The 12,625-nt window shown below is 42.7% G+C and overlaps 1 long non-coding RNA gene across 3 annotated transcripts in view; it reads right to left on the bottom strand.

The window, feature by feature from the left end:
- The window catches only part of LOC137144449 (uncharacterized), a 36,443-nt gene that overhangs the window by 21,226 nt on the left and 2,592 nt on the right, over positions 1-12,625 (bottom strand). Inside the window, exon 3 of one of the 3 annotated variants that reach the window (XR_010917405.1) lies at positions 12,366-12,491. The exons of the other annotated variants lie outside the window; for them this stretch is intronic. This is a non-coding gene — a long non-coding RNA (uncharacterized lncRNA). Of the gene's footprint in view, positions 1-12,365; positions 12,492-12,625 lie in introns of those variants that run through there. 3 annotated transcript variants of the gene reach the window in all.

Genomic DNA, 12,625 nt, shown 5'->3' with positions numbered 1-12,625 from the left:
AAAGTCACTTTTGAAAATGGGACTTCAGGCTCTTGCATCACTTGAGGGGCTTTTGAAAATTTTGCCTTTCACTAGCCTACTCACTCCTGACTGCATTAGCAAGGCAATAAGTGAACCTGTTCAACTAGAAGCAGTTTGTTGGTGAGAGCGACTAAGGCCTTGTCTGCACTAGCACTTATGCCAGCAAAACTTATGTCACTTAGGGGGGTGTTTTTTCAGACCCCTGAGTGGTAAAATTTTGCCAGCATACGTGCTAATGTAGACAAGGCCTAACTTTCAAACTACTCAGAGCTCCTCTTCAGGTGTGGAAAAGGTGCTCTGCCATTGCTAAATACAAGATTGAACAGCTAGTATGTATGCTAACTACTGATGCTAAACTAAGGGACCCACATTCAGGGTGAAGTGGCCCATTACCACCCCTATTGTCATAGAACAAAAAGGGTGGTTAGAGGGTTACAAATTGTTGTAATAAAGACACTGGATTAATGGTTTAAGACCATGAGTTTTAGTGTTAGCAAAGTTATGGAGTTTAGGCACCCCAGACACACCAGGAAATCTGTTATCTGAATGCCAGGCTGTCGATACTACAGAACGTACTCTGAGGAGAAAAGCTGGGACATACACCATAACACTCCTTCACCAAACGACACTCCACTAGAGAAGTAATTCGCATCATGGAACAGGCCACGCAAATACCCTGAGAGATCCTGCTTCAATACAGAAATAAAACCCACCCTGACTGCACACCCTTAGTAATCCCCTACCGTCCACACTGGAACTCATATGGGGTTTCAAACAACTATAACCCAAACTCAATGGGGACCCCATCCTGGAAAAAAAATTCCGAACCCCTCTTCAGGCCTTCAAACACACCCCCCCAACCATTCCAAGCTCATCATCAGAAGCAAGACCAGGACACCAAGACGAAGTGTCGCAGACCCTGACAGAACAGATGTAAAGTTCTCAGACATATCTCCATTGCTACAATGATCAACACCCTCCACAACACACCTTTTAAGATCCACTAATCTTATACATGTCTATCACAACATCTGGAGGAACTCTTCCAGTGCATTAAATACCCCGCCCCCAACAACAACTATGTGGATGGCATCAGAAACTCACAGAAAGATGAGAAAAGCTAAAAACACCCCATCACCTGTGAGCAAACACTTGTCACAAAGCAATCCCTCTACATCTGACCTATCCGTCCTCAGCCTCGAAAGGAAACCTGTACAACGCTGGCAAAAAACAAGCCGGGGAGCTCAAATTTGTAAATTTGCCAGACACTAAAAGTCATGAACTGAATAAAGAGACTGGATTTCTGGCTATTACAATGATCCGTAAACCACTAACCCTCCTTTCTGTTCTATGACTAATGGGTGAACCTTGAATGGTCCCTTAGAATATGTACTAACTACTTGTGCTAAACTATCTGTTCTATCTTGGGTTTAGCAGGGACACTGCGTACCTTCCCCACACCTGAAGAGGAGCTGTGTTGTTCCAAAGCTTGTCTCTCTCTCCAGCAGAGGTTGGTCCAGTAAAAGATATTACCTCACCTGTCTTGTCCTGCTAGCATCCTGGGACTGACACAGCTATAACAGCACTGCCTACAACAAGTCATTTGACACGGGTGAGCACTTTCATCCTGACTAAAAATAATCTACCTTCTCCCCGTCTGCCTTACACTGAACACATTTCTTTTGTTATGGCCTACATTTTCATCCAACTGGTGTCTAATCCACCGCAAAAAATCTTAAATACGATAGAGTGGGCTCCTAAATCAGTAAGAAGAGATGAATTAATCCATCATTATACAGGGTGGCAGTGCTAAAATTTTGTGGACAGATTCCTCAGCTGGGGTCAGCTGACGTAGTGCCAGTCAACACTGATTCACATCAGCTGAGAAGAAATGTTACTATGAAGCTGTCCAGCCAATCAATCAGCTATAAAGAAATGTACTAGAACAATGACAGAATGATAAAAGAGAACAGTACCGAGGGATGGAGATTTCACCTCATTGCCATCTGTGTTCTCGAAAGCTCGCAAACACTTTATGGTCATTAAATACAGTTTTAAAAATGAACTGTAAATCTTGTACTTTCCAAGTTAATGCAAACCTGCAGCAGCCCTTATTCCTCCTTCACATACAAATATATTTTTCCCAACAGTTTGCCTCAACAGCAGTAGTCAGATTTGGCAAGGTGCTAGATCAGATTGTTGACATGCATGCAATCAAATTCACTCAGCTGCAGAGTTACTTCAAATATTAAAGCGTGTAGCCAAAGACTGACGTTGTTTAATTCGTGTCTTTTCTCAGCACAAATGGATTAGCAGCAGATTTGAGATAATTAATTATAATTATAAACTTCCAGGGGCAATAAGGCCTAATAGACTCATTAACAGAAATGTTTCACTTTGGACTATGTTTGGTTCTCTGTTAGAACATAGTATAACATTTGTTAAAATGTTTAGGGCCAGATATATTCCCTCACACTGAACAGTGCCTTTCTCCTCAAGTAGTCCCATTAACTTCAAAGAAAACCCACCTGGGCTCTCAATTAGGCATTTTCAACCTGTAATGGACAAATAATTCCCTTCCTTCTGGGACAAACACCTTGGTCTTCATTTGAAGATGAGGCAATGGGAGTTTTACTTAAGTAAAAACCATAGAAATTTGGCCCTACAGATACTTATTGCTGTTGTCTTGACTTCCAAACAGAAGACCACCACCTAGTCTAACATCCACCTCTATAGCATGATACCAATGGTAATTTTGCAATAGTCTTAATAAGAGCCTTAATTATACTTTTAATTCTTCAGACTACCTTCTATCTGATGTTCCCCTAAGCACAGGAATATTTTACAATTTCAGTTCATTACCAAGACATCAAGGTCACTGAACTTCTTATGAACCAAATAAGTGGAGAACTCAATGCAGCCATTATATACCTAATATACCTAATACATGGAAAGTTTCACACTGCCATTAATAAAACTCTGCATATACCAGCACCTTCACAATCTAAACCATCCTGGGGAAAACCAAAGCTGCCTTACTATGCATGATAAAGAAAGTGCCCACCACTGCTTTGAAAACAGCCATTCTACCTGGATCAACCAGTTAAAAAAAATCATTTAAATGAAGTGAAACTCAGGGTGTATTTTTCAAATCAAGTAGCTATGAAAATGAGGAATTAACCTAATTAAAAAGCAATGCTTATTTATTTTATGACCCTACAGGCACTCTGGAGGTTCAATTTCTGACACACAGAAGAGAAATTAAATAACTTTCCAACTTGTCTGTGTGGCATAAGGGCCATGTAAGATCAGGAAGAGTGATGGGGATTTCTACCAATTATGCAATTATCCTCTGCAGGGGGTGAGGTGGAACCAGGAGTTATTTTTGCACATCCCCTGGGCTGTAGTGTCTATCCACAGAGAGGAATATTACAGGCTTTGCTCAGAACTGGCGTGCGTTTCTGATTTTAAATCTGAACCGTCACATGGTTTCAATAGTGTGTTTCTACAAGTATAACACTACTATCAGAAGGGTCTCTATGCACTGAAACCCATTTTTGCAATCAAGTCGGAGAGCACAACGATAGATGTGTTAGAGTGAAGTGAGTACAGTAAAATTAGAATCTACATGCCACTTAGTATCCAAAGTTAAAACTCATTTATTAGTAATGTGGTTAAAATATGCCTTTCTGATCACTTTATTATTTAAATGTGTACTTATTTATTTAATTGATTTAGTGTCACTACGATGGTTTGCACACAGTATAGAGTCACAGCATACAGTCCCCTCTCTAGGTAACTCAATTCCCCTCACAAAGCACATGGACCTTGAATCACAGTTTAGTATGTAGTTTAGTAGACTGAGTGCTGAGTTCAGCAGATTGGCAATTCATAGTGTATCATACACACACAACACGCAGGCATGTTTCGGCAAACTCTCAGTTTTCACTTCTGGACAGTGGTGGAGTTTCATTGGGTCCACTGAGAGGAAAAAAATATACATATGCTCTTTACACAACTTGTCATTCTCAAATGAATTGAGGCCACTTATCTTGGATACTCTGACTCAACGTTAGTGCATTAGGGTCAGGAGGCAATATGTACAGTATCTCGCTTCCCCCCCCCTTATGGAATTAAAGGCCCAATTGAGCAGGGCATCTCCTTAACTTTAAGCACATGCTTAAGTCCATCCCTCTTCTGCAAAGCATTTAAGCATGTGTGTTTAATGTAAGACTTAGGTAGTATATTAATTTTAAGCTTGTTCTTGGTGCTTTGCTGAAATGCGGCTTTATATATAAGATCAACTTTTTTTTTCTTTAAAGGAAGTGTTTGAATCTTCCAGTTTAGCAAAGCAAGTAAGACTAATGGAGTAAAAACAAAACTTCTTCTGATGCAAACTATTTGAGGATGAAGAAGATAAATGTTTTATACTGAGATTATATTAATGATTAAGAGCAAAAAATATATCCCTCTATTTCATCAAGGAAATTTAATTTGTCTTTACTGTAAATTTCCATTGAGAAAGCAGAGACAAACATGGAAGCAGCTACTCAGAACAGGACAGAGGCCAATCAGACGCACCTGAAATAGCAACAAACGCCTTCACCACAAAGTACAATTCATGTGAAAACATTTCAAAATAAAATGGACTTTCAAGAAGCCATGTAGAAAAGGAGACTTTTTTTCCTACCCATTTGGCACAGAATGACAGCAAGTACACTTTCCAGTTATCAGGCATTCAGGGTTCCCGCATCCAGCCCAAGAGAAATAATCTGATTAGAATTGCTCAACTTTCTTTTGAGAAAAAAATTGAAATTCATCCTTTTCTCCAAAATGGAATTTTCTGCAAAACATACCAATTTTTAACAAACATTAAAGGATCCAATTTAGCCAGCTGCTCATACTGAGAAATATTTTTTTCTTATTTTTGTTTGGTATTGCCCTATGTCATGTTTGATTAGTCAAATGGTGGGCAGAGAAAAGCTGCATTTTCAAATATTTCCAGGAATTAAAAACTCAAACATTAAAAAACCCACCGAAAATTGAAAAAAAACATAAGAGCATCACAAAACATGACTTTGTGAGTTACCTTTGAATTAGTTCCACTATCTTTTCACCCTAGTACTTTACCATTTTCCATGTAAAGTGTGCAGCTAGCATTAGTAAAGCTTGTGTCTTTGTAACAGGCTTGCTGCCTGAAGAGCCAGAACTACTGTAGTCAGATGCATCTCAGAGCAGTTTTCCTGAGTTCCTAGCTAAAACTAGGCTTTCCTCCAGTTACACAACAATAATTTGTTTTAGTTTGATAGGTCCTACTAAATAATGGTGTCATCAGTAAACATCTGGCTTCTTCCAAGCAGATTAGGCCTCCAATGAGGAAAGTGTGTTTATAGTTCTAATTTGAAACACAGCACATTAATATGCTGATTCTCATAATGTTTGCCTTAACCTGTTTGGAGAAATTATGACTACAAATATCTTGTACACAACACCTCTAAACTACCAGCTTGTATAAACATCATAAGAGCCGATGCAGCCTCATACAGATGATTAGAACCACTTCAGAGGCAATCATGATTAGCACTTTGGCTCAAAGCCATATTTTACACATAAACAAAGCATCTGTTTCTGAGTTCTTGTCCCAAGCTAATAGACCCACCTCCACTATTACTAATAAGCACATTCAAGAGGGCCAGATGGCCTAGCTGAAACAGCCCTGGCTTTTTCCTGAGTTAGGTATGCTGGAGCTATGGAGCCAACGTTGGCTCTGAATCATATTTCCTTGGGCTCTAGGAGCCAATAAGACAAATTGTAAATTGGCTCCACAAAAGAAGGATGTAAATGCCGGGGCCATCCATTATTCAGAATTGTCACCAGGCCAGCTAGGGTTCCTCCAGATGATCCCTTCACATAGGTACAAGGAGGACAGATGAAACAGGGCAGCGTGCTCCTGCAGGAGTCAGTGTATTGCAATTCAGATCTCTATTCCTTGTAGGGTTTCGCAGAATCAGCATATCCCTGCCTGGAGCCAAGCGGTACTGTTCAGCTGTCTCCACTGCGTGTTGTACGTATTTGACAATCAGGTGGTTTTACATATTTAATAAAGTGTCCTATTTCATTAGTGGAGCTGGGCTTTAAGGTATCTTAGGCTCCCAACAGCAACTGAGAAGGAGAGCTAAATACTGCAGCGCTGGGTAGCTCTACACTCAGACCTCTTTCCTTCTGTGAGCCACGTTCAAGTCTGACCAATGGCCATTTCCAAGTCGATTAGACGGCAGAGCTCCACAGGTGGAGAACACTCCGCTGCTGGGAAGCCCAAGACTGACGGGACCCAGGAGGACGAGTGGAGAGAAATCTCTTCCCAACTCTTTTGAAAGAGGCAGTCAAGTCACAGTTACTGACAGGGAGAGACCATCCTTTGGGTCACCCGCACCGTATAACTCGGGGAATAGAGAGCTTCCTTCCCCCTCACACAGTGACGTGCAGTGTGCTCTGTGCCAGCCAGCTGGCAGCGGTGACTGGAGTTCAGCAGCGAGCCGGTGCACGCACAGTTACAGAACTATAAAGGACACTTCACTATAAATAAAGTCTCATTGGAACAGAAGCAAATCACTTATTCAAAAGACCCCCACCACCACACCACACACACACCCCTTCACCTCGGGAGTAATAGCACGCTTCTTTATCCCGCCCAGCACACTGCAGCTGTGGCAAGCCCACCTTCTCCGTGCCACCGAGCTACAGCCAGAGAGTCTTCTTCACTCCTGCCCCATGGGTGGTGGTGACTTTGGCCTGGCCGGCACTACAGACGTAGGCTGACGTAAGGCAGCTTACATAGGCCTAACGCTGGAAGCGTCTCCACTACACCGTCGCTCCCTCTGATGTAACTCACCCACTGCACCAGCTTAGTAACTCCGCCTCCACAAGAGGCCTGGTGCCTAGGTCGTTGTAGTGAGGGGGAAACAGCGTCACTGTAGCCACCGCGCTGCTTACATTGACTTGCCGAAGCCATCCCACAATGCCCCACATGAACAGTTGAATTAGTGCCAGCGCTCCTGGTAAGGACACGCACCGCTGCTACAAGAAGCATAGTGTGGACGCACCAAAGCAATTTAATTACTGTGGTGACCGTATGCTGATGTAGCTTAGGTCAACTTGGCAGTTTAGACTTGCCCTTTGTTTCTCCTCACCAAGTGAGAGAAGGGGATAACAGCACTTTACACCTCTCTGGGGCAAAGCAACCTCCATGAGCAGAGTGACAAATCACGATCAGTGAGGAGAAAGCCAATTGAAATGCACTGAAGCAATTCAGGACTTTCACTCCCCTTCATCATCATAAGCAGGCTCCACCGTAGCTTTGAAAGTGCTCCGGGATTTCACGGGGTGAAGAGCAAAATAAAAACGTGTAAAATATTCTTAATATTTCCCCCTGCTGCCAGTCCTCTGAGCTTTACAAGTGTCAGACTCAAGATATTCACTGGCTTGAAGTTAAAGCCCTGAAGTGCAAAACACGGAGTCTGCTGGCTTGCACTGTCCAATGGAACGATTTCAACGTGGAAACAAACGTCCCTCCCTAGCGGAATTAATCAGACCAAGGTGCTTGGAACCCATTCTGTTAATAGAGACGTCTCTGTCACAATGTGGATTTCAGCTTTATCACTTGAAGGGTTCTTTCAGTAATGGAGCAAGCAAAGATCACGGAATCAGAGGAACATAGGGCTTGAAGGGACCTCAAGAGGTCATCTAGTCCAATCCCCCTCCACTAAGCAGGGCCAAGGACACCTGGACCATCCTTGACAGCTGTTTGTCTATACCTGTTCATAAAAACTTCTCATGATGGGATTCCACAGCTTCCCTTGGTAGCCCATTCCAGCCCTGACATACTTCTCTTACTGTGAGGGTATTTCTAATATCTGACAAACCGCCCTTACCGCAGCTTATGCCCATTCTTGTTGTCCTACCATCAATGCACACGGAGAACAATTGATCACCATCCTCTTTATAACAGACCTTAACATATTTGAAGACTTATGAGGTCCCCCTTTAATTCTTCTTTTCTCAAAATTAAACATACCTAGCTTTAAGCTTTCCTCATAGGTCAGGTTTTAGCCTCGTCCTCCTGCTCTCTCCTCCTCTGGAGGTGTGGTACCCAGAGCTGGACATAGTACTCCAGTTGAGGTGTCACCAGTGCGGAGTAGAAGGGGACAGTTACCTCCCCCGGCTCGCATACGATACTCCAGTTAGTGTACCCCAGAGCGATATTAGCCTTTTTTCATAACTGTACCACACTGTTGGTTCATATTCAATTTGTGATCCACTACAGCCCCAGATCCTTTTCATTGGTACTACCGCCTAGCCACTTATCCCCCCATTTTGTAGTTGTGCATTTGAGTTTTCCTTCCTACGTGTGGTACTCTGCACTTGTCTTCACTGAATTTCAGCCTGTTGATTTCAGACCAATTCTCAAGTTGTCCATGGTCATTTTGAATTTTAATCCTGTCCTGTAAAGTGCTTGCAACCCTCCCAGCTCAGTGTCATCTGCAAAGGGTCTAAGTATACTTTCTACTCAGTTACCCCCGTCATGAACGAAAAGGTTGATTAGCACTGGGCCCAGGACAGACCCCCCCCGTGGGACCACACTAGAGATGTCTGCCCGATATGACAGGGAACCATTGATAACTAGTCTGTGTTGGAGGCTCAGCACAATTTGAGTGGCTGACCACTGTCCTACAGACCTAGCATAGCTTCAGTTGCTTGCTTGGCTGTTCTGACCCCGTAGCATGACATCTTCCAGTTGGCAGAGACTGAATAACCTTATAGATGTTTCAGTTTCTGCATAGCACGACCCATGATAAGACAAAATACAGATACTGTATTGCTTGCAGCTGCACATAGATAACGGTGGTGGGAACAAGAAGTTATCCTTGAACGTCTGGGGTACACTGTTTTATTGCCAAGGGGCATACTTTTACTCTGCCCCTCCTAGCACCAGATGTTGTTTTGACGACCCCAATTGTTATGGTGAGGATGGAATGTAGTTAAGGGTGGAAACCCAATGTAGGTAATTAGCACATATGATAATGGGAGAGATAATTAGGTGTAGGTTGTTTATGGAAGGGTATAAGTAGTCACTACTTAGACCAGGGGTGGGGGAAGGAGGGGTGCTCCATCATCACCTGACTCTGCAGGAGGTGTTGCTGGTTGGACCAGAGGATCCACTGACTCCCTGGGGGGGGGCCCCTGAAGAAAGCTGCTCCTGTGTACAGCCTTCTGAGTAACTGCTTAGCTCGCCAGGTTTTGTGAGTATAATATATTGTAGTTAATTTTAGGCTTTGTATCTAACTAGTATATTTATAGAAAACCTTGCACATTAAACCTTATTGATCTGCAAATCGGGCGTACCGTGTCTCACTGGTATCCACGCTGATCACACAGTGTACAGTCTTTCAACACTTGTGTACCCATCTTATAGTAATTTCATCTGAACCACATTTCTCTAATTTGCTTCTGATAGAAAACTCAAATCACAAACTCCTTTCTGCATCTTTATTCATATAAAAATGGACCATATACTACATACTTCAACAGCAACAGACATGGCTGATTCCGGTCTTCTCCATTTTATGCTTCGAGTTATAAAGTAGTAATAATGAATGCAGAAGTAAAAGTAGGAGGATCTTAAAAATGACCTGAATTAATCACCAAATTGCATAAAAATAAGAATGGTCATTCTGATGAGCACAGCAGTTTTCTTGATCTGTGTCAGCCTTGTAAAGTTTATATAATTAAGAAGAGCATTTTTGTTAGTATATTCGGCCACACGCACACACACGCACACCCCTCCCCCCCCCATGGCTGGGTGAATTTTGGAAAAAAAGGTGCCCAAGAATGCTACCTTGAATCAAATCCCTGGGCAAAAAAACTGGCCTGCAAACGAACTGCTGGACAGCTGGGGGTTAAACAAATATTTAACAGACATGCATCATTCTAAGCACTTCAGTCCCAGATTAGACCAATAGGATTACTCAGGTGCTTCAAGTTACACATGTTTAAATGCTTTGTTGGTCAGGACCTAACTGAATTTGCTGTTTATAGAATGTAGAAGACAGACTTCCTGAAGACAGAATCCCTGGCTTCCCCTGGAATAGGTACAATGTGTGGGGCGGTGAAAAATCCCCTTCCCACCACCCTGCCTCAGCCTTGCATCAGCGGGATCATGTCTCATGTCATGTTCCATCTCAGGGCCCAATCAATCCTTGTGTCCTCTGGAGGATCCAGCAGTTAGGCGACCAGTTTGTATCAATGTTAGTTATGGGAGCCGGCCAGTTGTATGCTCGTAACTGGACTGAGGTGGCCAACCAAATTTCACCAAACAGCCCTCAGACAGTAGTCACTTCCCCTGTTAATAAATCTGAACAAGAGCATGCAAAATGAATTTCGGACACGTCCGGTCATAGTTCCATTTTAACCTCCAGTTCAAGATCTTTTCGCCTGCTTCTTACACTCCTGGCAAAATGCTAATATCGAGTTTACTCAACACTTTTCCTGTGCCTTGAATTAGCTCAGAACAGCCCTGGAATCCCTTGTGAGCAAATGTCCCATTTGCACATGTCAAGCATCCTTTCTATTTAGTCCTCTCCCAACTGCTTAATGTCTGCAACAGAAGCATCCACTATATTCTTCTTGATCTAAACAGCTGATTTAATACCCCTGGACAAAAGGGGCCTGGTGTTTTGGTAAGCTCCCATGGGACTAACTACCACAAAGAGGGGCTTGTTGAATACACACATAAAAAGGAAGAGATAGGAGGCAGGCACTCTGATCTTTATGACCCACTGATTATTCTATCAGTTAGCAGAAGCATAAATCTATCCCCTGCCCTAACAAAGTACTATTTTACTTCCCTTTACCCTAGATTTTTCTTCTTCTAGAGCCCATAAAAGATTAGACATCACTAAAGGTTATGTTCTCATCAATATTTTCACTAAATGACAATAAATTTTAAGTTCAACCAAGCAGAGGTTGTAGCAGCAGCCACCACTACCCTGACATTTGTTTGGTTCTCTTTCTGAAGATGCACTCTGAATGCACCACCGCCATTGGTACCAAAAACACCCATCTGGAAACTTTTACACTGAATGTGAAGTAGGTTAATTACCCTCTTAATGTTTTAATGGCAAATCTATACACTAGCACAATGCAGAGCGCTTCAGTATCTCCTTCAGCCATGAATGGGCCTTGAGAGCACAAAAAAAACCCCACCCTTCCTTTTTAGGGCCTGCGCCAAAGCCCAATGAACTCTAGGGCAGCCTTTCCAGACTTCAGTGGGCTTTGTATCAGGGCCTTCCAGAATCTAACTTGTGCAGAATACAAACAAAATTATAATAAAAAAATGGGACTGTGAAAAGAACCAGATGCAGTACCTGCAACCTAGTTAAATGCAAGAACTACTAGGAATAGAGATTGGGCCATATTTTCCATGGTGGTCTATGCCGTTGGAGCACATAAGTGAGGATACGTATGTCGTTTTGTGGCTGCTAATTCTGGCACTCATAATGCTGTGGAGACCAACAACTGAAAGTTTGGCCCATTACATCTATCTACATAAAAGACGACAAAACAAATTACTTCATCTTCTAGCCTCCCTCCACCCTGGTTTCATCTCACACTTCCCTCTTTGTTTAATACTATGGTAAAACCCTTCAGCAGAACGCTGCTTCCATTTCCCTATTAGGGTATTTCTACCCTATTTTGCCAAGTAATACCCATGTTATATTTATTTGTTAACACTGCTTTGTGCGTGCTGTTCATGTCAGCGTCATACCTGATGTTACGAAACAATGTAGCAGAATGATACATCTCACAAAGCCCTGTTGTGGGGAGAGGACCTCTAGGGCAGAGAGGGAAGAGTAGCTTACTAATTCATTCAATTCCTAGTCTCTCAGATAAGAGCATCAACACGGTTATTGATTGGGGCCATCTGTGCGGTTACTTTTTAGATGCATGGTCCCAAACGTTCAAACATATTACAAGGCCGGGTGTGCAAGTCAGGGAGGGGTGGAAGTCCACACATGCGTACTAGGCACAAGTTCAAACATTTAGATCCTTTTCATTGAGAATTGGACTGAGGCTGCAACACTAATTGCAAACATAGTTCAAGCCAAAAGAGATCTGTTGTGAACGACTTCCAGTCACTACAGACCATGGCTGAACCTCTGACCTGAGGATGAAAGGGTCGATAGGCCATTAACAACCGCCCTCGAGCACCACCGCTGGAATCGGTTTCATTCATAAAACAAAACCGCCATAACTGGAAGTTTTAAAAACCAGATTGGACAAACCTGTCCGCAGTGACATCGGTTTACTTGGAGGGCTGGACGTCTTGTCTAGGATTCTATGCCAAAGTGCAGATCGGACAGTTAACAGCATTCAGTAAACTTAGGATCAAATGTCCAACTCATTTGTAAGACCTAAAATACCCAATAAAAGAGGTGACCTGACCATAGAGTTTCATTCGGTTGTACATAACCTGATTCTTTTTCAGACAGCAAAGAATACACATGAACTGGGAGGTTAATTTGCCCATTATGGGGAATTAAATAGA

The sequence above is a fragment of the Emydura macquarii genome, unplaced genomic scaffold, assembly GCF_026122565.2.
Source record: "Emydura macquarii macquarii isolate MOO-44397 ecotype Brisbane River unplaced genomic scaffold, CSIRO-AGI_Emac_v2 contig_3451, whole genome shotgun sequence".
Taxonomy (NCBI): domain Eukaryota; kingdom Metazoa; phylum Chordata; order Testudines; family Chelidae; genus Emydura; species Emydura macquarii.
Note: the sequence above shows the minus strand (reverse complement) of the source record. Positions and strands in the feature narration are given on the sequence as shown.